The sequence below is a fragment of the Photinus pyralis genome, unplaced genomic scaffold, assembly GCF_008802855.1.
Source record: "Photinus pyralis isolate 1611_PpyrPB1 unplaced genomic scaffold, Ppyr1.3 Ppyr1.4_LG8, whole genome shotgun sequence".
NCBI lineage: Eukaryota > Metazoa > Arthropoda > Insecta > Coleoptera > Lampyridae > Photinus > Photinus pyralis.
The window spans coordinates 2,778,867-2,791,215 of NW_022170819.1; the positions used below are offsets into that span (position 1 = coordinate 2,778,867).

Genomic DNA, 12,349 nt, shown 5'->3' on the forward strand with positions numbered 1-12,349 from the left:
AAAATTCCCAGAAGAAATTTTCCTTTTTGAAATTGTCTTTAAAATCCATGAAATTGTTATAGATATTCATTAAAAATTTTATTGGAAGTACAGAAATTGTTCAGCACACTTTCTATTAAATTTTATAAAAATATCCTAAGAAACGTCTTAGAACAAGTTTGAGATTGTTTTTAGGACTCTTTAGTTTCGTTTTTAGTTAGTTTTTGATTTTTCGAAGCCTTTTTTATTAAAATATTGTCGGGGTCTTTTTGGGAATATTATTATTTGAAATTATTAAAATTCCCAACGATATCCATTAAAAACCTTTTTTAGATTCGTCTGACGGAGTTCGATTTCTAATGAAGTCTTTTCAAAAATTTCTCCCCAAGATTTAGACTCGCCAAAGACTTGGTTACGTATAACTTTTATTTTTATTAATTTTCCCACGTCCTTTATGCGAATAAGTAATCAGTGCACTAATACTACTTTCTCATTTTTTTCACGTTGCCGCAAGTCCGACAAGTGTCAAAATCGGAGCGTGATAATTTCCGGCGAATTTACTAAACCCACTTAGAAAATCAATCTTGAACTCGTGAACTGACAAATTGAAAGAAGTAACTCCACCTTTGAACGGCAACTAGGAATGCTTAAGCCATAATAAATGGACAGAGAATTATTTTACAATACCCATTATCTGGGTATTAGCATATTGGCAATTCTGTTTAAAAATTATGTTGCTGGAAAATATAATTTTATTGGTTTTGTTGTAAAAATTTTTTATTGCGTCTTACACGTGCAGCTTACTGCCGTAGTAATTGTAATCAATTTGCATGCGTACGCAAATTGCTAGACAAATTCGTTAAGATGTACCTTAGGGCATGATTTTTTTTCGTAATTTTCAAGCAATTTTTATCTCGGGGCAGGACCAGTAATAAATTAACAATAATATGATGGACTCGTTTTGTTATGACAAGGCTTTGTGATATTATACATTTCTTCATGTCATCTGTACTTATTTCTTCTTCCTTCTTCCTTTTTTAATACTGACACTCCCGTTACAGTAATGTATGAGACGATAGGAGGAACGAGGAATCTATCTTCAGTTCTTGTAATTGAGATAGTTGCTGTCTCCATTTTTTTAAACTTTGTAGTGCTATCATCATTGACAATTTTTAATTTTCCCTCTTAAGCGAGCAAATATTTTCAAATTTTGATAGTGCCATTTTTAAGTTTGACTCGAGGTTTGATCCAAAAAGAGCACATGACGTCTATATTAGACACTTTTTTTGACAGCACTAAAAATTACAGAATTTTTGCTTTATATAAGTAATATAGGATGTTATTTGCCATTTTTAGGTCAAACTTGGTAAAATCAAAACTTTAAAATTTTCGCTCCCTTAAGACATGCGGGAGGAAATCAGGAAATCGAGGAGGAATTAAAAAAACTGCCAATTTCATGATGACCCTATATTTCCTTAGTTCAAAGATATACAGAAAAATGTTTATTACGAAACTTTGTTTTTGATTGTTGAATAATCTGCCGTTCTCAAAATAAGTATATGGGACCAGGTAAAAAAGTTATCGCACCTAATCTCATTTTTGTGGTAAAACTATTTTAAAAAGCATATTAAATTCGCTTCCCCAAATTATACAGTAAAGAAATTAAACAAAATTCAATATTGGTTCAAAATAATTCAAAAAATTAAAAAAAAATTCAGAAATTCAACATTTTTGTAATTCCTTTTTTAATCTTTTTGAATGTTGTTGCTGATCCCGTATACTAATTTGGAAAACGGCAGCTTAGTCAGCAAGTACTTATGTAATAAACATTTTTCCGTGTCTCTCTTACCTTTTAACCCAAAAATTGCAAGGAATAGAATCAATAGTATCGAACGGAATTCATGAATTTAAGTGCATTTAAGGGGATTTAACTTACTTATTGGATTTAAATGTATTTATTAAATATATTTAATACACGAGTACACCTATGTAAGGAGTGTCCCACCCCTCGGTAAAAACAATTGGGAACACGTCGATATTTCAAATAACACCTATAAAATGAGATCACTAGATTTTACAATCATATTTCACGCATTACATAAATAGCGACGAAGGTCGACTAATTAGGTAACAAATTACTTATGAATGCTCCCAGTTACACGCACCTGCACGCTTAATTTAATTAAAGAAGGTGAAGGGAAACCGGGCTCGCCCATACAAATTTCCTTAAAGCATTTTTTTCCCAAATTCCTATTAATAACACAGAATCCAGTAGAAAGTGAAGGAAAACTTTCACACTTCAAATGCTTTATAATTAAAATGATAAAAAGTCATATATACGGTTATGTATCGAGAAACAATTAAAGTGAAACTTTATACAATGAGCAATGCCGTTTTCTTAGTGAAATTAGGAAAAAAATGTCGCTTAATGAACTGTATAAGGAAATAATTATAAAAGGCGTCGTTTTTGTTCCGAATTTCTCATGTATCTAACGCGTAGCAGATGCCGAATGGAAGCCGTATGTGTATCATATAATGACTTCTATAATCTGTTTGAAAGTTTTAGTGGCTTTTAATGCGAGCGTAATGGTCAATAGTACATTAAACATTAGTTTACAATTGCTCGATTTAGCAATCGTTTGTACTTGTAGGCATTGGTTTTTTCTCGTAAAAAGTGAAATGAATTAAGAAATTGTAAGTGTAAAATGGCAGACCTTTCGCTCTTCTTACAGCATTTTGAATAATTCGCATGAAAAAGTCACATAAAAATCAAATTTTGTCGCAAAAGTTGTTCTTGATCAGCAGTTCTTGCACGTTTTTTTTAAAGGTCTCATTACAGGAATGATGCTTTGAGAGGGACCATCTGGAATTATGAGATTTTCTTTGATTTAGATTTTATTTTGAAGTTGAACAATCGTTAGTTGTGTCTAAAGGTAGAAACAGAACAGGGGAGGCTAAGAGGATTTACAAAGCATTTGTCGTCGGTCGGCGGAGTTTCATCCACATCAATTTGATTTCCATAATAGATAGGGAATAGGGGGAGATATCCAGCGTACAAATATCCAATGATTTCCGCAGATATCGGTGGATGTTCGCGGGTAGCCAAGGGAAACATGGGGGGGTGGTAAGTTTTCAAATTGCCACCCTGTATATTGAACACGATGTACTAATTTGCCAAGGGATATTTTCAAATTCTCCACCTACTTTTCCCAGACACGTGGATTGCGTTTGGCCGTTTTGATCGATTTGACATAGCAACGTGTCAATTATTAAAAAAAGTCCGCCATTAGTGTCACATTGAAAATACGCATGAAAACTGTACGAAAAATATCGAAAAAGCATAGAATCAAAGTATAATAGAATTTTATCCTTTTCCCACACGGAACAGTTTCCGAGTTCTAGCGCAAAGTTGTACTTTTTGAAATTAAACATACAACAATACTTGCACTGTCGTGTTCAACCTTGGACTATAACTCAAAGACTGTGTGATATTGGAAAAAGATATTCGAGTACCTATAGCTAAATAATTTTTATTTGTTGTGTTGTTGTGATAGAGTACTTGCAAAAAAGAAGTATGCAATTTTTTGAAATTACAAAGCGTAATCAAAGTCTCTTGGAAAATCGGTTCCAAGGATATCCATAGAGATCCAAGAATATCCATGAAAATCTGAGGATGGCCAAGTATAGCCCGTGGATGTTTGGTGTACGAAATTCTATGAGATTTCCCCCCCGATTAACTGTAAATGAGACCTGCTTTTCCTCCGTCCATAAGTCCATAATAGACAGTTTTCTACTTGCAAATCTGTAGTTAGATTTTACAAATGTCCAACCGAGAAATACAAATTTTAGAACAATTTCACAGTTTGGTACCAATATTGGGAAAAGCGGGGGGAAAAGTTTAGTATCCTGTGTCATCCAATTCAAAAAGTTACCTACCTACTGTTCTTTCGTTATTAAAGTTCTCATTTTTCAATAATTCCTTAATTTTAACCCGAAACCTCCGCAAACCAATTTGCTCGTACCTATTTTGGAAATCAACAACCTCGGCAGCGTGTAAATTCTCAAAAAGGTTTTTTGATTTTTTTATTTAGTTGTAATGGGATCATTTTTCAAAAATAATTTGCGTAGGGATCCCCGCATTCTCACAGAGATGCACTCATTTAAATTACATAATCCTCTTTAATCTTGCGGGAAAGCTTCGATATCGCAAGGGAGTTGGAAAAACGCACTCCTCGACGCACCCAAAATGCTTATACTGTACAGACAGATAGGGGGTTATAGGTGAGCCCTTGGGCCACCACGGCGCCCTACTCCTCCCCGTGCAAAACTCACTCAATTTTAATAAATTAATTTTGAATTGCCACTTGCATTATTCGTATACCGCGCCATTGACCAAACAAAAGCGAATTTTTCGAACTGTGGATCACTTTTGGAAAAACGATAGATAGAGAGTGTTAGGTGAGCCCATGGGCCACCACGGTGCCCTAATCCTCCGCATGTAAAACTCACTCAATTTTAATAAATTAATTTTGAACTGCAACTTGCATTATTCGTATACCGCGCCATTTACCAAACAAAAGCAAATTTTTCGAACTGTGGGGCACTTTTTGAAAAACGATAGGGAGGGGGTTTTAGGTGAGCCCTTGGACCATCACGGCGCCCTGATCCTCCGCGTGCAAAACTCACTCAATTTTAATAAATTAATTTTTAATTGTAACATGCATTATTCGTATACCGCGCCCGAGACCGCGCCATTGACCAAAGAAAAGCGAATTTTTCGAACTGTAGGGCATTTTTGGAAAAACGATAGGTAGGGGGTGTTAGGTGAGCCCTTGGGCCATCACGGCGCCCTAATCCTCCGCGTGCAAAACCCACTCAATTTTAATAAATTAATTTTGAACTGCAACTTGCATTATTCTTATACCGCGCCATTGACCAAACAAAAGGGAATTTTTCGAACTGTGGAGCACTTTTGGAAAAACGATAGGGAGGGGTTTTAGGTGATCCCTTGGGTCACTACGGCCCCCTAATTCTCCGCCTGCAAAACTCACTCAATTTTAATAAATTAATTTTTAATTGCAACTTGCATTATTCGTATAAGTCCCGTGCCATTGATCAAACAAAAGCGAATTTTTCGAACTGTGAGGCATTTTTGGAAAAACAACAGGTAGAGGGTTTTATGTGAGCCTTTGGACCACCACGGCGCCCTAATCCTCCGCGTGTAAAACTCACTCAATTTTAATAGGTAAGTTAATTTTGAATTGTAACTTGCATTATCCGTATACCGCGCCATTGATCAAACAAAAGCGAATTTTTCGAACTGTGGGACACTTTTGGAAAAACGATAGGTAGGGGGTGTTAGGCGAGCCCTTGGGCCACCACGGCGCCCTAACCCTCCGCGTGCAAAACTCACTCAATTTTAATAAATTAATTTTGAACTGCAACTTGCATTATTCGTATACCGCGCCATTGACCAAACAAAAGCGAATTTTTCGAACTGTGGGCCACTTTTTGAAAAACGATAGGGAGGGGATTTTAGATGAGCCCTTGGACCACCACGGGGCCCTAATCCTCCGCGTGCAAATCTCACTCAATTTTAATAAATTAATTTTGAAGTGTAACTTGCATTATTCGTATATCTCGCCATTGACCAAACATAAGCGAATTTTTCGAACTGTGGGGCCCTTTTCGAAAAACGATAGGTAGAGGGTTTTAAGTGAGCCCTTGAGCCACCACGGCGACCTAATCCTCCGCGTGCAAAACTCACTGAATTTTAATAAATTAATTTTGAATTGTAACTTGCGAGGTAACTTGCATTATTTGTATACCGCGCCATTGACCAAACAAAACTGAATTTTTCGAACTTTGGGGCACTTTTGGAAAAACGATAGGTAGGGGGTTTTAAGTGATCCCTTGGGCCACCACGGCGCCTTAATCCTCCGCGTGCAAAACTTTTTCAATTTTAATAAATTAATTTTGAACTGCAACTTGCATTATTCTTATACCGCACCATTGACCAAACAAAAACGAATTTTTCGAACTGTAGGACACTTTTGGAAAAACGATAAGTAGAGGGTTCTAGGTGAGCCCTTGGACCACCACGGCGCCCTAATCCTCCTCGTGCAAAACTGACTCAATTTTAATAAATTAATTTTGAATTGCAACTTCGTATACCGCGCCATTGGCCAAACAAAAACGAATTTTTCGAACTGTGGGGCACTTTTGGTGAGCCCTTGGGGCCACCACGACTCCCTAATCTCCCGCATGCAAAACTCACTCACTCATACACTTGCGCAATTTGCCAACTTCGGAGGCGAATTTGTCGAGTTTTAGGGCTCTTTTCCAAAAAGGGGATGAAAATAGGTCTCTCTGTCATTACTTTCGAAGGCCGTTGATTTAAAAAAAAAACAAAAAACGAATCTAACTTCAGCCTGGTCCTAGTTATTTTTTGTTTCCCCATTCAGGTTGGTACTATCCCAAAAGCGAATGTCCTTAAAAAAAAGCAAATGCAACCTAGGGCTAGTATGGAATTTCTGCAAAAGCATGTGTACAAGGGTTGAGGGAAGTGAGCATCCTCCAAGAGAACTTTTCTTAGAATCCTAAATAGTTTCCATGAAGGTTTCTGGTCCTACCAAGACTTCAAGTATAGATTTTTAAGAAGTCTAATCAGCTTCTAAGAAATTTAGAAGCATACATTTTTTAGGATGATTTTGAGCCTGCTCTGCAGAGCCCGAATGGCGCTTTCCAATATTTGGAGGTCCCAAACTTTGTGTAGACGGTTTGATTTTCTCATAGTTTTCAAAAAAATGTCGAGTAAAAAACGAAATTTCTCAGTTGTCGATTATGTAGGAAGATTCCAAAAAAGCGTTTTTTCCGTGTCTAAAATTGTACTCCCCCCGGAAAAATTCGCTCATCCTGAGTTCAAGGAAATCTATTACCGCCGGAATATCCCATCCTCCATTAAACACTTTGAGGGAGTGACAGAAACGCGCGCTTGGACTGATAGAAATATGTCGAATTTACTTAGGAACTGGACGAATTTATTTTGACCGTCGCAGATATGGCGAATATTAGCATAAAAATGAGCTTTTTGCACAAAAAACGCAGTGGTTTCTTTTAATTCACAAGTAGAGAACCCACTCTTTTGCTTATTAATACTGCTATAAATATTCATGAACCACGAACGAAATAAACTAATGCATTAATCGAACACCAAAAAACCAGAAAAAGCAAACTGGCATGATAAAAAAATTATTTAACATTAGGTCACTTCCTTTAAAAACAAATCTTGGTGCTCATTTATGGAATATTTGTTGAAAGATAAATAAAATGAAAACATTGAAACAGATTTTGGCCTTCACCGCAAATAAAACCTTTCCATTATCAATTAGAGATAAGAAGGGAATCGGAAATGTTTTCTCCAAATGAGCGAAACGAAAAGGTGAATCATTAAATTGGACGTACAGGTAAAAACAGATGGTCCCAGAGATACTTTATCAAAAATTGTTAGCGCAGATTAAATAAACGATCACGTGTCTGCTGTGGAATGCGCAATACAATAATATTTTACAAAAATATACAAGGTCTCATAAATAGCGAACTTGTTTAACAACAAAATTCGCAAGGCACCTCAAAAGTAGGTACATCCATAAAACTATCAATTGTGAATTGGAGCCGAAGAAAATGACATAATCATCGCCAATATCAACATTTTAATGCCCCGTACAACTTTTGGGCAAGTTTACAGAAAGGCACCGACTTTCCAGACCGTTGATCCCCCTTTTATAATGCGATTTAAAAATAACCGGTACCGGTAGGTTCTTGTTTTGCTTGAAAATCTAAAATTTATGACAGTTTTACAAATTCAAAGTTAAGCCGCAAGCGGTTAACACTAATCTTAAAAGAAAACAGACGAGGAGGTTATTTTTACAGGCTACCATTATTTATACCCTTCAAGGTTCGGGAAAATTGGTACTCACCCATTTCCAAAGGCGACGTAAAAAATAACACACAATCGCACCTATGGTAAAAAACACCTTGGTTTTGCACTAGAAACTGCCAAATCCTGGCGAGCGCGACGCGATAATAATAAATACGTGATTTTCACGTAAATTACACGCACACAAACTTCCACAACTCAGCACAAAGTAAAACTGCTTTAAATTTCATTTTACCGCCAGCTCAACAGGTAGGTAGCGCGAATGAGTCACGATTTGAAGTCACCTTTTCGAGTGGTTTCGTCGTAGTTCGGCGTCCCATGTAGTTTTAGTGGAAGAAAAATTTCTTTCCTGGCGAAAAAGTGCGATTTTCCAGAGCGATTTTGATCGACGAAAGTACGTTGGAGATTGAGGGTCCTAATGTACCTAACATCAGGAGAATGCGCCCTCATTTTCAAGTAAAGTAACGATCCCGATTGCATCCCCTGCGAATGCAATCGGCTAGGGCGGCAAAAAGAAACAAAAGAGGAATGACCTTTTACTTTTCTGTTAAATGAACCTTTTTATTTAAACATCATACGTCTTTTATGGCATTAATGAAAATCACGCTTTGTATTTACGTGTATCAAGTTTGAAATTTTGAAGTTGGGGGTGGTAGGTGGTTGCTTGTTCAAAGTGCCCCTATGTCCTACGAAAACTTTTTTTTGAGTTTAAGGATAACAATGATTTTTAAAGAATAAGGCTTGATCAACTTAAATTTGTCGAGATCTTAACCCTTTGACAAACATTCAAGGATAGACGAGACGTTACCCCTATGATTGCCGTTCCCACTAGGTAGTTCACTTCTGGTCTCCAGTAATGATTGAAATTGAAAGTTTCCTTTTCCATACTCCAATGGTTTCGATTGCAACTGACTTGAAACTTCTCCATCAAGAACCCGCAATTGCGGACTGATTCACATTTAATGGAAGATAAACGCGGATGCGAACGAATCCCAGCACAAGAAAGCATTAAAAAAATATAAGCCAATGGGAGGGGAAGAGTGCTGAGGTAGGTCTTCTACCCTACCTCCGCAGGAAACTGGTTGGGATGACTGAATTCAAACTTCCTCAAAGCATATTTCAGAACTTCCAGCCTGTTTCTATACGAAATTTCAAACCCGCAATTGAGATTGAGGCTCTGAGTGGGTCACTTTACTGAGTTTGGGGGACATCAAACACTAACTATTTCTTTTTTTCCTTTTAGAAGCTCATCTCAACACTCTTGTCGGAGGGGAGCACCGCTAGGGATCAGTTCAATTTCAGTAGCGACCAATTTTATGGAAATCCTCCAGGACAATTGTAGGATCATTATAAAATTGCACCTTTTCTATAAGGTTTTGGGTGCAGTTCAATGGTTACCTCTTTTAGACTAGTAAAAATATCAGAAATGATGTTCTGGGCAGTTTCTGATTAGTTTTTTTTTACTTTACATAATGAAGTTATACCAAAAAAATTAAAAATATGCGAATAAATCTCGCCAAAATCCCCGTTTCTACATTCTAATTAATCAACATCGTTTGCAGGATGAACGGCATGAAAAATATTAAAAAACGCATTTTCAATGAAAACGAGTAAAGGATATTGACAATCTAACAAAAAAACGTGAATTATGCAAAATTGCACGACACGAAACACTGTTAATTGTGGTAAAATCACAGCTAACAAATCATTACACTGCCAGTAACGAAGGCACAAAATTAATTACAAACTTCCTCGTCGTTCTCTTTTTTTAAAAGTCGGCGCAATTAAACTTTTCGGCGTAAACAATTATCGTAATTGGTAGGTACAACACCCGCGGTATAAATTAATCGTGCACTAACCCTTATCTATAAAAACAATACGAAATTTGCATTTCAATACATTGAGTCTCCCCGCAGGAACCCTTTATAGGTAGCTGGGGCAGGTGTAAGTGGGACCCAAATATTTATAAAATGACGAACTGGTCTTTTTTTTTCGTAGACAACTAAAGACGCTTAATGTGCTTTAATACATAAAGAACGCAGCGGGGATTTTTAGGGTTAAATTTAACGCGGGGTGTCGTTTTTAAAATAGATTTTATACACGCTCGTCAAGTACCGCGTGTGATGAATGCGTATAAATTATAGTTTCAAAATTGTGAGCAGCGCTAGACTGGTACAGTAATTTGATGAAGCACTTCGGGAAGATATATGAGGATTAATGTACGCGAGATGGTAGCTTTAATGCTAATGCGGAGGACGGTTATTAAAAAAGATTAAGTGCTAAATAAAATTTGGAATTGAATAGGAATTAAAGATTTGTTTGTGGTGGTCAGTATTTAAATTTTTATTATGGAATTCCTCTCGTAATTTTGATTTAAAGACACCGTAAAAGTTTTGGTCGTTCTTTGATTTATTTACACAAATTGGAGAACATCCAAGCACAAAAAACTATTAGTTTTATGATTCTGCTTTAGCGTTATGAAATCGCACCTAACTGCGACTACAACTTCGAGAATTATTGCTAATTTTATTAATGTAGGCAATCGATGATAGAATGATAAATTAATATAGAATGTATCGTTGAGAATTCCATGAAGACCTTCGGAACAGTTAATGTCGATTTTCCATTTTCCACAAACCCTAGGTTTTTTCCTCTGATCTACCAGATCCTTTGGTTTCTTAAAGATTTTCCAAAATGGATTCATTTTCCATACGAGAAAATTACAAGATATGCAAGTTTATTTAAACGAACCATATTTATACATAACATCCCTTAAAATCCGCCAATGAAATTGTTACTTACATTTCTGCCATTGAATCGAAATAATTTCCAAATGTAACCGACTTTCATACGAAAAAGTTACGAGATCGATTTAGGGGTGGTCCATCAACAATTTTTCACTTTTAATAATTTCATCATAATTAACGCATATCGTCCATTCCATTTAAAGAAGTTTCGAGGGAAGGCAAGTTCAATTTAAGGGTGGTACATCAGTAATTGTTTATACGTATTTAATTGAATCATAATTTACGCATATCATCCCCCATGTCACGGTATTTCGGTCTAAACACCAAAAATGATGACGGGACACCCTGTATGTGGTATTATTTCAATTTATTAAGTAAATCTGGGGGATTATTTACGAAATAAGCCCATAGTTGGTTCGTTTTATTTGAATTTGTTATCTCAGTGTCTATTTTTAAATTAAAAAATTGCATTGTCTAGATTTGTGTATTTAATTGTCACTTATAATTGCACAAGAGGTTTGTATTTTACCGAGTAAATTTGGGTTGTTTAGGAAATGAAAATCTGGAAACAGATTTGAATTGCAACAACCCAAATTTACTCGGTTTAATACAAACCTCGAGTGTAATTCGGCAGGACAATTTAACGAACAAGAAATTCACCAAACTAATCAATTATTGATAGACGTCAAACTAGTCATATGGGAAAGGATAATGCGATAATTGGTTCGAAAATGAATAAGTGAAAAAACCACTAGTGCATTTGTCGCTGGAAAAGTTGCAGGTAACTTTTGCCGCTATCAAAGTGACAATTGCACTGCGGCTTATGCGATTTTTTATACATGAGTTGAATTGTCAAACGTAAAATTGTGTGTTCAAGTATAAGTAACACATCTGGTCGTTTGCGATATAAGTTTAATTATCGCACGAAATTTAATTAACGCACGTTTTTATTGCTGATAAGAGATAACGGAAATGCGGTTATTACGATCTGCGCTGTAAGTAGGGACGCGTTTCTTTGATGCTGGCGTTAACCAAATTTGTGTAACAGTATTTTTTTAAATCCATTTTCGAATTATTTTTATTATGCGTATAATTTGACACAGAATTTGAAAATGAAATACTGTGCAATTTCTACTTTTTGACGTATCATGTATATTTTCTCTTTAGCGCAAAAAGTGCAAAAGGGAAAAAATTATGATAGACGTGTGCAAGAATTTTTTAGATGAATTTATTCCATATTTTAGCCGTGCGCTGTATATGGAAATTTTTGTTTAATATACTCGCGGTTTTTCATAGAAAAAAATTATTACGAATAGATGCAAGTCAAATTTTTGGGGTGGTCGGTTTAATTTTGTCATTGTACACATATTGCCCCCTAAACTCAATGATTTTCTCCATTTTTGTGTATACATATTAATCAAGCGCATATTTTATGCTGGCGTACAGTAAATTGGTTGCTCTTTTCAAATAACGAATAAAAAAGATACTGTATATTTAATTTTTTTAAATTATTTTTCATGTACGCCCATGGAATAATAGATCAATACAAATGCATTGTATAATATAAATATAATATTTAAAAGTATTCGTTTTTGTGTGTTGAATTTAGGGGTGGAGGATCAAAAATTGTTCACGTATTTAATTGAATCATAATTTTCGGATATCATCCCCTAAATTTCGCTAA

General features: G+C 35.8%; 1 long non-coding RNA gene across 1 annotated transcript in view; it reads right to left on the reverse strand.

Moving 5' to 3' along the window:
• LOC116179846 overlaps positions 1–8,150 on the reverse strand; it is a 73,031-nt gene extending 64,881 nt beyond the window's left edge. Inside the window, exon 1 of the long non-coding RNA XR_004147054.1 lies at positions 7,959–8,150. This is a non-coding gene — a long non-coding RNA (uncharacterized LOC116179846). The remainder of the gene's footprint in view (positions 1–7,958) is intronic.
• Between the last annotated feature and the right edge of the window lie 4,199 nt (positions 8,151–12,349).